The sequence below is a fragment of the Lygodium microphyllum genome, chromosome 10, assembly GCF_053477565.2.
Source record: "Lygodium microphyllum isolate KBCC chromosome 10, Lygodium_microphyllum_v1.1.10, whole genome shotgun sequence".
Classification (NCBI taxonomy): domain Eukaryota; kingdom Viridiplantae; phylum Streptophyta; class Polypodiopsida; order Schizaeales; family Lygodiaceae; genus Lygodium; species Lygodium microphyllum.
In genome coordinates this window covers 6,362,428-6,379,048 of record NC_141144.1, presented here as the reverse complement: position 1 = coordinate 6,379,048, position 16,621 = coordinate 6,362,428, and positions in this window count along the sequence as shown.

Sequence of the window (16,621 nt, the reverse complement as noted above, 5' to 3'; positions counted from 1 at the left end):
TTCATCAAAGAGTGATGACTTTGATGCATTCCAAATGTTATTGGTGTATGCAAAAAACTAGTCAATAAAGAAGCCGAAATGCTTGAGGATCAATAATGGTGGAGATTGCATCTCATGCATTTCAAAACTTTTATGATATATGTAGTATCAAAAGAGACAATTACTCCAAAAAACCCAGCTCAAAATGGGGTGGCTAAAAAGATGAATAAAACCGTATTGGAAAGGGTTCATAGTACGTGATCAAATGCAAGTCTTGCTTATGGTTTTTGGGTTAAAGTTGTCAAGTAGGTTGTTCATTTGATTGATCATTTACACCTAGCAAGCCATTGGATGGCAAGATTCTAGAAGAGGCATGATATGGCAACAAACCCTTTTATGGTCACTTGCGAGTGTTTAACTATAAGGCTTACATGCATATCTCCAAGGATAAGTGGAACATGCTTGATCCTAAATCCAATAAGTACATTTTTATTGAATATGGCAACTTAAGTGCAATGTGTTATTGAAGCTAAGAACATAATGATTAGGCATGATGTTATCTTAAATAAAGATAAGATGCATAAACAACCCATCATGACAGTTGAGATACATAGGGTGGCAAGATAAACAATTGGGATAGCCAGAGACTCAAGCAATATTAAGTTACCCTATGAGAGTCTCTACACTACCAAAGAGATACACACTATCTATTGACTATGTTATGGTTAGAAATTGTGGAGAGCCTTCATGCTATATTGATGCTATGGCTAGGGATGGCAATCATAAAGGAGGAAGCCTATGTAGCTAGAGATAGAATCTTTGGTTAAGAATGCCACTTGGGAGTTGGTTCTTTTGGTTTAGGGCAAGTGTGCCTATCATGCTAATCTTCTAGTTTTGCATTGGTTGTTGAGGAATGCATGAAGTTTGTGTAGATGCATATTAAGATAGGTTTCTTGCGTGGAGATTTGCATATGGTTATTTACATCCAATAGCCAAAGGGCTTTTTTGTGAAAGGTAAGGAACAATTGGCATATAAGCTCCACAAGAGCTTATATGGGATTGAAATAGGCACCCAAAAAGTGGTTCATAAGCTCAATGCCTTCATGAGGTCTCAAGGGTACACTAGGAGTGAGACCAATTATTGCGTATGCACACAAAAGGCTATGGATGGTAGCCTTATGATTTTGATACCTTATACGATGATATGCTTATTGTCAGGAAGTCACCCATGAATGTGGTTGCATTGAAGGAAAGTTGCACGAAAAATTTGACATGAAAGACTTGGGGAATTTGAGTCATATTCTTAGCATGTGGATAATGCATGATAAAGACAATAAGATCCTCTATTCATGTCAAAATAAGTACATTAGAAAGATACTTAAGCATTTCAATATGAAATTACCTCCATATTTGAAACTTAGCCAAGAGGAGAGCCCTAAGTCAAACGAACAAAAGATCAAAATTGCCATAGTTTCTGATGCATTTATTGCTATTGATAGCTTGATGTATGCTATGGTAGACATTGCTTATGCAGTGGGAGTGGTTAGCAGCTGTATGCCAAACCCTTGTAACAAGTTGCAAGGAATGTTAACTCTAGAATGTTTACTACACATTTTTTCTTCACATCCACAAGTATTGTAGTCTTATGTGTCTCTCAATTGTATCCATGTGTGATCTTCTACACCACTAAGGCCCAATATGTTGTAACCATTAAGGCATGCAAGGAAGCCACGTGGATTGCTTGTCTAGAGGGAGATTTGAGTATTACAAGAGAGGTACCCACTTTGCATCATGATAGTTAGACAATTGGCATGGAATCTTGTATTTCATGCAAAGATAAAGCACATTGAGGTGAAGTATCACTTTATCAAGGAGATGCTTAGAAGATTGAGCTTGTCAAGGTTTATATGTATGATAATCCTACAAATCTTCTCGCAAAGAGTTTATCTCCTAAGTGCTTTGTACATTGCTAAGTGTTGATGGGCATTGGATAATATCTTCATCGTATTATTCTCCATCAAAGGCACATTGGCCTTTAAGTGGGAGGTTGTTAGGATAAAGGCTAATGGGGGCAATGGCCAAGTGAGTACCCCTTGTACTAGTAGATACTTATACTCTTATATAAGTGAAGACAATGAAAAAGAAAGGCAACTAATTATTGATCAAAACTTCATGTGCACTTCCTCTCTCACTCTCACCCTCTTGCCCTCTTATTGCATTGACTTTGCATTCCACTATCACTTCATCTCAATAACCCATAAGGAGAGCATTTCCCTCCTCATCAAATTTGATACAAGGACTCATATACTCCTCCTTGGCTAGTTCTTTGCTATAATGCACAAGTGCATCCCTTGGAGTGTGAGTGACAATGGGACCATGGCACATCGATGTGCCCAAATGGTTAATCTCAGCCTTCTTTTTCACTACTTTTTACTCAACAAGTTTGGGTCGAGGTAGTTTCTAGGGCCTCAAATATTAGAAATCCCTACTATGTTGTTGGTATAAATTGTTTGGATGAGAGTTTGGATGGGGTAGCCTTTTGGGAGCTTTATAGTAAGTTGCTTCGTGCTCAAAGTATCCACAATTTGCATTCAATCATGGGGGTTGTGAACAATTGGAAGTTAGATGGTTGCCTCCAAATCATATACATTGAATATTTTGATAATATAGTTGTGGATGCTTCAAGACATCCATTAGCTTGGGTATCTCCAACCATTGCTGCCTAAAAGCTGCAAATAGATATTGGATTGTACTAATTTCCAAGCTACTTCTTGTGGATGAAACATCTTATTATATTATTCCTTTCCTGTCTCTATTTCTCTCTCAATGTAGGTCATCAATGTACATAGCCTTATTGAGGACCTCATTGATGTTGGACCTATCCAATGTAGAGTTGTTAGCCATTATTTCATAAATTGTTTTTTCTTGAATATCCTTGACAAAAGCTTTGCAACAACAACCTAACCAATGTAGAGTTGTTAGCCATTAATACATAGATGTTTCATCTTAAATACCCTTGATAAATATTTGCAATGGCCTTAGTGTTTGGTCTCTCTCTAGTAGGGATTCTTTTATATAGGCTTCATGACATAGTCTCATAAGGCTTGTTTTATATATGCTTTGGTTCTTGGAGACGTAGTCTCACATATTCTCTCCCTCTTGTTTCTTTAAGTTCATGAGGCTTACAATGAAGCTATTCCCATATCTTGCCTCTATAAATTGCATGATGAATATGTGTTTAAGCATAGAGAATTGGGATTACTCATTTGGATCCAACCTAGTGAATCATATTCTTCCCATATCACCGAGGCATAGCTCAAAGGCTTGCGCCTTCTTCAAATCCAAGGTGAGGTTGTTATCCTTGCATATACATTTGAATTTCTCTAAGAGTAGGGGCTATCCCCTCTCTATATTTTTCTAACTACTTAACTATCAAGGGAGGTTTTTCTTGCTCCATGGTTCATGTGTGATGCCCAATTTATTAGATAGCATTTTGGCTACACGAGTCTCAACTTTCAAGGTGTAAGAGTCATCAAGAAACTTTTTTTTACACAAGATCTATGTGACTGAGCCATTCAAAGATTCTACAAGCCCAATAATAAAAACCTTCTTATGTCACTTATTCATCCCTACATATTTCCCATCTCTTTCTAAATGGATATTGTCAGATCCATGAGTTTTTCAAGTGTTTCCTTGCTTTGATAAATTAGCATTTGGCATTGTTGTCCTAGGTCTTGTCCTAGGTCTAGCTTGGTTAGATCTTAGTTGGTTAGGGTCTTTTCCAATTGTAGCACAAAAACTATCTAAGGATTCAATCAATTTCCTAAAGCAAGAGTAGTTCCTTCTCCATATTGAGGGTTGTCTATCCTTGCCTTTCTTATTCTATAAGATGAATTACCATAGTGTATGCCCTTGCCTTTTTTATTCTACAAGATGAATTAACTTCTCTATTAGAAGAGGTAATATTTTTTGATGGATTTCTACTTTGTTGAGAATGCGATAAAGTATAGATAGCTAGCTATTGATAGGAGTGGCAACTCCATGCCCATCTTGCAAGTGCATGCATTGGCTTTGCTTAGTCCTTATTGACCTGGTCTACTCATGTGACATGTTTTCCTTTTAGGGTTCTCCTTGGTTTGTCATTGTTGGTTCCAATTCTTTTTTTTTATGGGTTTCAATTTTCAAGTTTTCATTTGGTTTCCCCTCAATTGGTTATATTCTTTACTTGTATTTTCAAAGGTTCTAGCATTTTAGCAATTTCAATCAACAACTTAATTCAAGACCCTAATTATGCTATTGTGCTCAAACATGCTTTCTCTTTTGCTTAATTGACATGTGCAAGTGGCCAATGTGTGCATAATGCAATCACCTAAGTGCAATTATTGTGGGTCCTTAAGTGTGTGTATACTATAGTGCGCTATTGTAATGTGCAAGTGATGTGTATGAGGAAAGTCTCCAATGAAGTTTTGTGTGTAGACTAAGTTGCACATGAGTGTGGTGTGTGTATGTGAGTGTTGTGTGTTTATGTTGCCTAAGGTCAAGTGCCTCATGTCATTTGTGAATATTAAATTGCACTCATATGTGTGTGACCAACTATGTGTGCAACTGCCCTATTGTGCATAACCGCGCCTAGATAGGTTGCCTTACTAGGTGCTTACATCCGCAATTGCTAAAATATGAGTGAGTTATGCCTTATGTACACATAGCACACTTACGCAATAACATGTATGCTATGTATTTCATGTACAAGAGTGGTCTCAAGGTGGTGTACACGAATGCTAGCCTCTATATGCACAAGTCCTAGTGTGTGTGGATGAATTAACCTAGGTGCACTAGTGTTACTTGTGTTGTGTGCTCTAGTGCTCTTAAGGTGGTTATCTATAAGGGTAGTGATGCATGAGATGAGTGGTGAACCTAGTGTGCATGAGTGCTATCTACTTTATGTGGTGATGAGTGCTTATTGAGTTGTGAATGAGTGCTAGTATCCAATGTAAATGGGTGCAAAGTTACCTGAGAGATCAAGTGCTCTTATTCTATGTGAACAAGTGCTTATAACTCTATGTAGACATGTGTCTATCATTTTATGTGAGTGAGTGGCTGATATCCTACATATTAATACCCTTCACACCTAATGGCTTTCCACAATGTATGCCTAGCATCAAACTCTACAAAATAGGATAGTTATGTGCATCCAAAGCTCCATATGCCCTTCTTTATGATAATATGGTATTGACAACTTATTGCCTATGCCTTGTCACATGCTCGTCATCTATTCAAATATGTGCATATGGATTCAAAACCTTATATTCTCTATTTGGGCTTGTAAGGATTCAACCTTAATTTAAGATTGTTTCAATAAGAAGAAATAAAACAAATTGCATGTAGATAGGATTAAGCTTGGAGGCCTATTATTCTCAAATCATGACACTTCAAAAATATGCACTACTTATGGATACTACCCAATAGGTGGTGAAATTTCACCATGGATTGAATCAACCCTTGAATGCTCATCTAGAATCCCTAAGGTTGATAGACTTGCAAGATGCCCTCACACAAGTCAAAGGCTTCATCAAACCGAATGGAGACTAGCTTCTTGAAGAGAATCACCTCACAATGGACATCGAAGAAGACTATCATGATTTAGAGGATAATCCCTTCAGTCCCCTCTACAATGCCTCCATGCAAGTGTGTCAATATAGGGAGTCCTTCAAATGTGGTGGGCTCATCCTCCATAAACAATATGAACACAAACCTGAATAATACAAATGAGACCCAAGGTTTCTTCATATTTTACTTTTAGCTAATCAATTATATCATAACAAATTAAGATATTAAAGTGAAGTAACTAATTACTCACTTAGAAAAAAAAAATCAATAGAAAAGCAAGAATAGAAATTTTCCATTAGTTAGAAGAAAGATTTATAACAAACTCTTTATCTCATTTTAAAACAAAGTTAATATGGAAAAAAAAATAAAACATTAATTAATTAATAATTCTATTTAGTTAAGTGAACCCATCTTAAATTAATGAAAAATGAACAATCACAAATAAGGTGAATAATAATAGTTAAAATCGTTTAAGCATGTTAAAATAAAATAAAATCATCTCATCATAAATTAAATTATAGCATAAATAAAAATAAGAAGTAATTATTTATTACATTAGATTAAAAAAATCAAAGAATGAATAATCTAAGAAAAATTTGGGTAGATAAATGTAAAAATAAATTAAATTTAGTAAGAAGGGAATTAGGATATAAAAATTTCATTTTAATATAACAAGCGGCTAAACACAATGCTCCAAAAATAATACCAATATATTTAGGGAAATGCTAACAAAATTGTCACCAAAACAATAAAGAAATGTAAAAAAATATTGGCAAAATTGTCAAAGTGGATGTTGGCATAGTTGCAAACAAAAATATCATTAAAATAGTAGGACTTAAGAAAACTCCTTATTGGAATGATAATTATAACATAGTATAAGCGATTAGTGATTTACACTTAGATGAAAAGTTGGCAAAATTGATAGTTTAGAAAACAATGAAAATTTTATTTGTAAATTGTATGAGGCATTGGATGAATTGTGGTAAAATTAGAATAGATTAAAAGCCATTTTTAAAATAAAGGTGAGTAGACCATATTAATCATTGAAAAATCAAGGTCCATAAGAAACCTTATGATTTCTTAAAGATGTAACATAATCTAGATAAAGAGAACTAAAATAGTGGAAAGCTGGCACAAATTAGATGATCCTCTAATAAAAATTAAATAGCATTAAATTACCTAAAAATACATGAAGCTATTTGAAAGAAGTTAGCAAATAGCAATGTTAGAAATAATGTACCTTTGAGGTAGAAAACGTATAAAGCGTGTTAGGATTCTATGACGACTTGACAATTGAGGCTTAGAAACATGGGGACCCTAAGGGACGTGAGACAAAATACCATAAGGGAAATGATACCTTTGAGACTAAGACAATTTATAATTAGATGAGATAGTAGAGTTTTATATGGCCGAGTATATGGCTAGAGTTGAGAAAAAATGTTTTACCAAAGAATGAGTGGTAGTACTTTTCTACCAATTTGTCTTGAAAATAATGATTACTAGCACTATATGAACCATTAGTTGTGCCATTTTAATCAAGAATATTCTAATAAAAGTGTGTGGTCATGGGTCGAGGCCAAGGTGCTTCATTGCAACTTGCAACGTAGATCCAAGGCCGCGTAGTTGGCTTTGAGAATTCCAACAGAGTCCAGATGGTGACGATTGGGATAGGACTGTGAGTGACTACTAAACATTACCCTTGGCCATAACTTGGCGCATACATTACATTACTAGACATTACTCCTTGGTTTCTTATGAAGGTACATCTCATTCTATTCTTTATGCCAATATTTAGAGCATTGGTTGGTTGATGTTTTCCACCACATTCAAAGGTGTGGCATTTCAATGGTATGAACATTGACATGTGGATCATTTGATACATGGAATGAACACAAGGAATGCTTTCCTCACTTAGTTCAAGAAGCATGATTTGAAGCATATATTCAAGAAGGAGTGCATGATTTGAATCTATTAATTAAAGAAATAATTGACTCATACATTTCTAGAATGAAGTTTTAGTTGATTTATATAAAGTCTAGAAGGGAGTTCCTCAAAGAATCACAATAAGAGGTGAGGAAGAAGATCTACAAATTTTTGGGAAGAAACCAAAAGTGCACAAGTGTATAATAAAGTGGAAGTTAGAATTGCTATGTCAGAAGAAAAATAATTATTACATTTCTCAATGCGAAGGTGAATGTAGCAAGTTCTTTTTTAGGTATTGTCACCTGTCCTTACCAATATGTGCAAACAATGCCTACATTGGTACAATCCAATAGTAACCACAAGCAATTCAACTTGTGATAAACCAATTCTACCAACACCAATAATAGTGACCTTAATCAGTACCACTAGTTGTGAACTAACTAGCAACAACATTAGTGGGTTCCATCCAATTGGAATGAGCAAGCAATCCAACTTAGAATCCTAAATCAGAACTAGATTAAATCTCCATTACTTCTGATTGTCATAATTGAGACTCCCAAAATTCCATTGTGAATGGACTAGATGGTGAAACTCTTAGAGTCTACTTGTCTAATTCAAGGGCAACATCAAGAAGAGTCAATGAATGCATTAATCTAGCGACTGAAGACTCTAAAACTAGACACAATGAATAACTTCAAGAACCTATGTATAGTTTCATGTTTTAAAATATGTGGAAATGTTCTAGTTTAGACTTTAGGAAGTGAGACAATTTGATTTCTAAATCAAAGAAATCTTATTATTGATTTGGTGAATACTTTCTATGAGACTCATAAAGAAATAGAAACTTAACGGTGTTGTTTTGAGAGTAACAATGGTAAAGTTTTCTCAATAATAAGATAGTGAAAGCATAGAATGAAAGATAGTCAACCATGTTAATGGAAAGAAAACAATATGACTAAAGCATGGTGAATCAGAAAATATAAAGCTATTAAAGCTCAACATTTATGTGAGCAAATATCCATAGATAATATATTGATTAGTTGTAGTAAGATTGACTTACATTATCTATACAAAAGTTTTTCTATTCAAGTTAATTATATACAAAGAAAAATGCTTGAATGTCTCAAACTTAAGTAGTCCATCATTTTCATCTAGGTTTGTTGATGATGTTGTTGCCATTGCCGACCTTGTATTGAGAATTAGTTAATATCCAACATGATAAAGATTGATTGTATGAAAATTTCTCTATTGAATATTGGAAAACATACGATCTCACATAGATATCCAAGTTTGTAAGAAGCAGGGAAGAATAAGGATTTAGTGTACAAATAATATTGATGTTATGCCATGTCACACCGTCATTGGTATAAAAGGAGAGGACATGTAAAATTTTCACATCTTTTGACACATTAATACAATTACTATCATTCTCTCCCATCTTGCTCACAGCTTCTATGGCTTCTATCTCTTTCCTATCTTTCTCTCTCCAATTTTAGTCTTTCTCTCTCCTCATCACTCTCCTTCTCTCTCTTCATGCAGTACTTCTCTCTCTTCTGTAGTCTTATCTCTCCTCTTTCTCTCTCTCTAGTCCACTCTTTGACAAGTGGTATCAGAGCATTGGTCTTTGATCCATTTTTCCTTCTATTTTCAACCATATTTTCTCCATTAAAAATCAATTTCAGACAAGTACTTGACAAGGCAATGACTAGTCGAGGATTGCAGACCATCTACAGTTAGTAAGTGACTACATCTGGAGATCTCCAAGGTTAGATATGGTGGCAAGAGGCTAAAGTAGTAGGTCGTCATCAAAATTTCATGCAATTTGGAGGTAACTAGGGTAAAGTAGGGTTAATCAGGCTTAGTTTGGGAACAAATTATGGTTACTTTGAAAAGAGGGAGTCTCTTTCCCCTTTCTTGGAGTTTCCTGTAGGTTTCATGGAAGTCTACCATCAAGATGTGTTCATCTCTCTCAAATCCCTAACCTTCTTGGCCAAGCACCATTTGGAATAGTTTCCCTGCTTCAAGATCTACAGGTTGACTACCTATTTGACTAAGATTGGCTCAGTAATGGAGCCAGGAATAGCCTTGAAAATTGCGATGCAATTTTTGGGCTGATTCCAGCCTATTTCCTGCATCAAATGCTTCAACCCCAACCTCTGGCACTCTCTCTGATCATTGGAAAGTGTAAATCATCAGTGATCCTTGAAGATTGAACTCTACTCATGAACTTTCAACCTTCCTATAAACCCTAGATGAACAGTCCATGGCAACCATGAAAGCTTCAGTCCAAGCTTTCATTTCTCAAGAATTTCTTGAAGATTCTTCATCAATCCAACCCGTGGGATCAAGACAGTAAGGATTCTTCAACAAATTGCAAAGATTTCAACTCGTGGAGGACATTGGAGCTCATATTGAATGTTTATTTTGGGGCTTTTCTTTAAGAGGCTTGAATCTTTGGTATTCAAGTGTTCAAGCAAGCTTGAGGCATTGATTCTTTACGGATTCGATCATATTGGAGCTCATATGGACTGATTTAATGGATATTTCAAGCTTCATGTTGGATTTTGAAGAATTCTTCCATCAATGGGATTGGAGCTGACATCGATTATCCTCTTCAAGCTTAATCAAGGTATTTCTCTTGCTTAATCTCTGAAATCTCTCAATAATCCACTTATTAATGAGTTTCCACTTGTTGATTGATGAGAGATTATTGATCAATCAATTCTCTAAATCGATCAATAGATCAGAAATTAGTATTATTTCCATTAATCTCAACCTATTCCATTGAATTTCAATATCGATTCAATCATAATCTCATCATAGGTATCATTTGCCAAGTTTGATGTATAACCTTGACTTTTTGGTTGAATTATTTTGCCCAAGCTGAAATATTGTAAAAAGGGTAAGTATTAAAGCAATCAGTGAGTCAGTAAATTGCATTGGTAAGACCCTTTCCTTATCCAAATTTTCCAGACTTCATTCAATTGCATCTCATGAAAGGGGCTGAATGAATATTTCAACAATGCATTACACATTGGTTGATTAGAATAGAATGCCATTTCCATGTTGATATACCCACTGAGGAAAAAGGTGGATGCTGGGGGAGATAGTGGGACAAAAGAGAAGTGACCCTCCCTCACTATCAAAGATCATGAAGGGGTGCAACCACCCGACCTGGGGGGAACTTTGCCCACCTCCCGGTGATTCGGAGCCTGTGTGGGGAGCCTATCATGCCACTTTATCCCTCACACAAGTACAACAAGTGGAGAATTGAAGATTGAAGGGTTTCCAAAGGCTCAAGTATCTTCAAGATCAAACAAAGAATTCTATTGACAAGTTGGTGGAATCTAATGCTTAAATTATGGCTCAATTCTCCCAATGGATGGAAATGCAAATGGGATCTAAAGAAGCAAAGGAGAAAGCTTATTCAAACATTGAGCCTTCAATCCCACTTTAGCCATCTAACCAAAATGGACATGGTCATGGAATTATTGGATAAAGAGGCATCCCAAATAGCCAATATGAAGTAGGTGAGACTTCACAAAGGCATGATGGCTATTTGGGCAGTTTGAATGGAGCCAACTCTTAAGCTTTTGGGCTGAATACTCAACTTCCTAGGGATCCTCTACCAATAGGAAGATTGCATAGTGGTTCTCAGCTACCTATTGGGAGATTTCCATCTCAATTTGGGAGTTCAATGCATGGCACTCATGATCGGTCTATTTTGGGACAACAACCATTCCATGAAAGAGAGCTGAAGGACAATATCATTTTAGCCAAGTTTAATGGTCAATCATCTTCACCATCTGATTTAGAGTAGTGGACCTCTAAGATGGAATCTTACTTTGACATATTCCTCAAAACTGATGACATGAAGATTCATTTTGCTTCTTTGCATTTGGAGGGATTTGCCCATACTTGGTGGAGGTATATAAAAAGGGAAAACATACTTGTAGAGAATTGGGAAGCTTTCAAGGCACTTATGACTAAAGTATTTGTCTCCCCTCTTGAAAAATAGAAATTGGCATGGAGATGGTATGGTTTGGAACAAAAAGGCCTAAGTGTAAGAGAGTACACTAACCAAATTCTCAACCTAACCATGTATGTAGAAAGCATCAGTGATGAGGCTAAGCTCCACAAGTACATGTATGGTTTAGAGCCATCTTTGTTACCTGATGTTATGGCACAAAACCGTACTTCTCTCTTTAAGGCTATTGAGCTTGCAAAGTGCTATGGAAGGAAATATAGAAGAGAATCTTCATTTCAACCTGGCTTTCGACAACCAAGGACTGTTTTTAAATAGGGGCAAAATGGTATTATTTATGGCAACAATCATGTGCCAAATGGGAGCTTAAGGGTGCCAACTTATCCACTGTTCAATGCTTCTAAACCTCAAAGTAATTTCAGGACAGTAACCAATCCTAGAGTTGACTTCAAACAAGGGGACAGTGAGCCTAAATCCATTTTGGCCAACATGAATCCTAAGTCTATTCCTATGGATCTCTACAAAGAAAGAAAGGAGAAAGGCTTATGTTTCAAGTGTGGGGAAAAGTATAGACGTGATCATGCCACAAAATGTGTATACAAAAATGTCAAACCCAAGCTTTAGAGTATGTTAGTCTTTGAGGATCCTAAAGATGAGATTGATGAAGCAAATGCAATTGCACTTAATGCTGAAAATGAAGATATTGAGGAGGAAGTTGGGTAAGAGTATTTCTATGATCCAGCTGGCTCTTTTCCTTTTGATCCAGGTGAAAGTGATCCTTTTGTTCCAGGTGGGACTTGTCATGAGCCACTTGCTACCACTAGTTGTTCTATTTCCATGGATGCCTGGACAGGTTCTAAGAGCCCTAATACACTCTGTATGAAGGGTAACATTCATGGAAAGGTTGTGCTCATTCTGATAGATAGTGGCAGTACCCATAGTTTTGTGAATAAGTCCATTATGGACAAGTTGAATTGTATTCCCACAGATTTACAGCAGTGCATTAGAGTTCAAGTGGCCAATGGTGAATAAGAAATGATCACACAAATATGCCCATAGGTTTCTTTATAGTAGCTGGCTGAAATTTTTGAAGCAAAAGTAAACTTGATTACTTTGGAAATGGGGCCTATAGACATTAGACTCGGTTGTGATTGGTTGATGACATTAGGCAAGATCACTATGGATTTCTCACAATTGTATATGGAGTTTATTTTCAATGGACAACTCATCCATTTGCAGGGAATTCCTAATAGATCAGATTTTCAGCTTATCACCATTCAACAACTCAAAAGGGAGTACAAGAGACATTCACAAATATTTGTTTTGCATTTGAATAGAGAGATGCAAGATGAGCCCAATAATTTAGCAAGCCATCCAGCCTTGATAGCTCTTCTTGAGGGGTATAGGGATTTGTTTGAGGTGCTTACTTCATTGCCTCCCAAGAGAGCAGTAGACCACCTTATTGATTTGGAGCCCAACTCAAAGACAATTAATAAGTCACCTTACAGATTGTTTAAGTGTGAGCGAGAGGAAGTAGCCAAGCAAATCAAGGAACTTCTTGAGATGGGATTCATTGAACCAAGTTCTTCACCGTATACATCTCTATTTTTGTTAGTAAAAAAGAAAGATGGATCTTTTAGAATGTGCATTGACTACAGGGATCTCAATAAGATCATAGTGAAAAACATGTATCCAATACCCAGGATTGATGATTTGCTTGATAAGCTCAAGGGGGCTTGATTCTTTACGAAGATTGATTTGAGGTTAGGTTATCATCAGATTTGCATGCGAGAGGGTGATGAAGTCAAGATTGCTTTTAGGAATAATCGAGGGCTCTATCATTTCTTAATGATGCCATTTGGGCTTACAAATGCTCCATCTACCTTCTAGAGCCCGATGAATAAGATTTTGTAGCCCTTTCTCTTTCAGTTTGTCTTGGTGTTCTTTGATGACATTCTGATTTATAGTAAAACTTTATAGGATCACTTAGCATATATGAGGAGGATTTTTGATGTATTGAGACATCATAGGCTTTTTGCTAAGGAGAAGAAATGTTCTTTCATGCAGACTGAAGTGGAATACTTGGGACATACTGTCAGTGAAAAAGGGATACATGCTCATCCCAAGAAGGTGCAATGTATAAAAGATTGGCCAACACCCACTACTACTACTTCTCTTAGAGGATTCCTTCGTCTATCTTCATTCTATCATCGATTCATCAAGCATTATGCGGCTATTGCAACTCCTTTGACTGATAGGTTGAAGAAGTAGGCTCTTTTTTGGGATGTTCTTGCAAATAGTAGCTTCAACCAGTTAAAGAGACTCCTTACTTCTGCTCCTATCTTAGTATTCCCGAACTTCTCCAAAGAATTTACCATACAGTGTGATGCTAGTGGCCGTGGCATTGGGGCTGTTTTGTTATAGAAGCATGGAGTGATTGCCTTTGGGAGCCGTAAGCTTATAGATAAAGAACTGACCATGAATGTTTATGACCAGGAGATGTTGGCTATCTTGCATGCAATAAAGAAATGGAACCATTACTTGTGTAGTAGCCGATTCAGAGTCCAGAGTGATCACAAGGTTCTTAAGTATTTCCTTACTTAGTCCAATCTTACTCCTAAGCAGTGTAGGTAGGTAGCTACATTACAAAATTATGATTTTGACATCACTCACACAAGGGGCAAATAACAATATAGTGGCTGATTCTCTTTCTTATATGTGGGCTTGCAAAGTTTCAGCAATGATTGAACTACATAGTGATTGGATTGAAGAACTACAGGAGGCTTATCTTTTCGATGAGGAATTTAACCATATTTTTTTGAAATTATAGCAAGGTCTTAAGGAAGAAACTCACATTATCATTTTAAAAATGGCCTTATTTGGTTGAGAGGCAAGATTGTCATTCCTTCTACCTCTTCTTTTACACAGAAAATTATGGAGGAACTACATTCTTTGCCTTTAGCTGGACATCTTGGAGTTTTCAAGACCTATGACATGATCAACAAAAGTTTTTATTGGAAAGAGCTATGGAAAGATGTCAAAGACTTTGTCATGAAGTGTATGCCTTGTCAACAGAATAAGGATAGCATCCATAAGCCAAGTAGTTTGTTGTAGCCATTACCCATTCCTACAAGCAAATGGATGCACATTACCATGGAATTTATTACTAGATTGCCTACTACCAAGAAGGGATGGAATAGTATATATGTGGTGGTAGATACACTCACCAAGGCAGCCCATTTCATTCCAACCAAGACCCAATTTACTGCCTCTCAAGTGGCCAGTCAGTTTATGGAGCAGATTTTTAGACTACATGGATTACTGTAGGTGATTGTTCATGATAGAGACTCAAAGTTTATGAGTAACTTTTGGCAGGTAGTATTCACATCTATGGGCACTAAATTGGCTCCATCTCTACAGCCTATCATCCACAAACTGGTGGACAGACAGAAATAGTAAATAAATGGTTGGAGACTTATCTTTGCCTTTTTTGCTATGATGTCCAAAATTCATGGGATTCTTGGTTACACTTGGCTAAGTTTGCCTACAACAACTCTACTCATGCTAGTATTGGAGTTTCGCCCTTTGAGGCTATGTATGGCTACAAGGTGCCCTTACCCATAGTCATCTTTAATGAAAGGATCAACCCTCATGGGAAGGAAGAGTTGGAAAGAATGCAAACCCTTCTTCAGCAATGTAAGATGAATCTTAGGAAAGCTCAACACCAAATGAATATGTATGCTGATGAGAAGAGGCGGTCTTTAGATTTCCAAGAAGGAAAGTTGGTCTTACTGAAGGTGCCCAAGTCTAGGTACTGTACGTTAAAAGATGGATCTAGTAATAAGCTTGCTCATAGATTTTATGGTCCCTACCGGATCCTAAAGCGCATTGGAGACTTGGCATATAGATTAGAGCTTCCTTTTTTCACAAAGATTCACAATGTCTTTCATGTTAGTTAGCTCAAGCCTTTCTATGGTGATCCAATTGATATAATTGATGAGCTGCCACCTATTGATGAAGAAGGTCTTATTCAGTACATCCCAGAGGCTGTTATAGGTCAGTGTGAGAAGAAGCTTCGATCTCATTCTATCATGGAATATTTGATTGTTTACCACAGCACAAAGGAGTGGGAAAATGGAGCAGAGGAGCGGGAAAATGGAAAAAGGAGAGAACTGAAAGGGCACAAGACAAAGGAAGGAAAAGGTGCCCCGAATGGAAGTCAAACCCTGAAAAATTTGAATGACGACCTCTCCAGAAGGCCTCAATGTTGCCTCGAGAAAAGAAAAGAGTAAAAGCGCACCATTAATTGTGAAAGCGCTCCCAAATCCTTGTAAAAGAGTGCCAGGCTCACTCCTGTGCAAATTGTATGCACTACTTGGGAATGGGATAAGTTAGAACGATGGGAAATAGGAAAAGAGGGCCTAGGCTAATGGCCGGCCATGTAAAAAGTGGGAATGACCGCCCAAAAAGTAGGGCATGTATATAAAGTTCAAAAGTGAATGAGAAGATCATTTTTGTGTGTGGCCAAAGCTTCTTCTTCTTCTTCTCTTGTTTCTTGCCTTCTTGCTTGTGCTTGAGTGAGGGATTGAGAGAGTGAATGTGTGAGAGTGAGGGATCATGGAGAAGAAGCTCCCCATCTTCTCTTCTTCTCTTCTCTTCTCTTTTCTCACACGGCTATGGAGGATGGAGTTTGACGTAGAGGGCTTGAGGTTTCTTGAGCTTGCCGCAAGGATCGTGGAGCTACCGGAGTGCAAGAGAGAGGAGGGAACTCGATCAAGCATCAAGGTAAGCTCACTACACCCGTAAGGTAGGCATTGCGCGTCGGCTATGTGAGAGGTAGCCATGGCCGCTCGGCTTGAAACACTTGATCAATAAGCAGTCCATAGGTCTTGGGGTAGAGCTCTGTAGCTCCCCTTCATTTTGATTCCATTACCGAGACAGACGGAATCGAGCCGCGAGCGCCGCGTGCATCGAATCGAGCATAGAAGTAGGGTTTGTAGCCAGAACTGATGCTCGAGATAGTTAGGAGATTTAGGAGGTTTTAATCCTTGGAGCAAGTAAGTATTTTGATTTGTTGTTGAATATTAGAGTAGGACCATCCATCTCCATCTCTGTTTTTGATTTTTG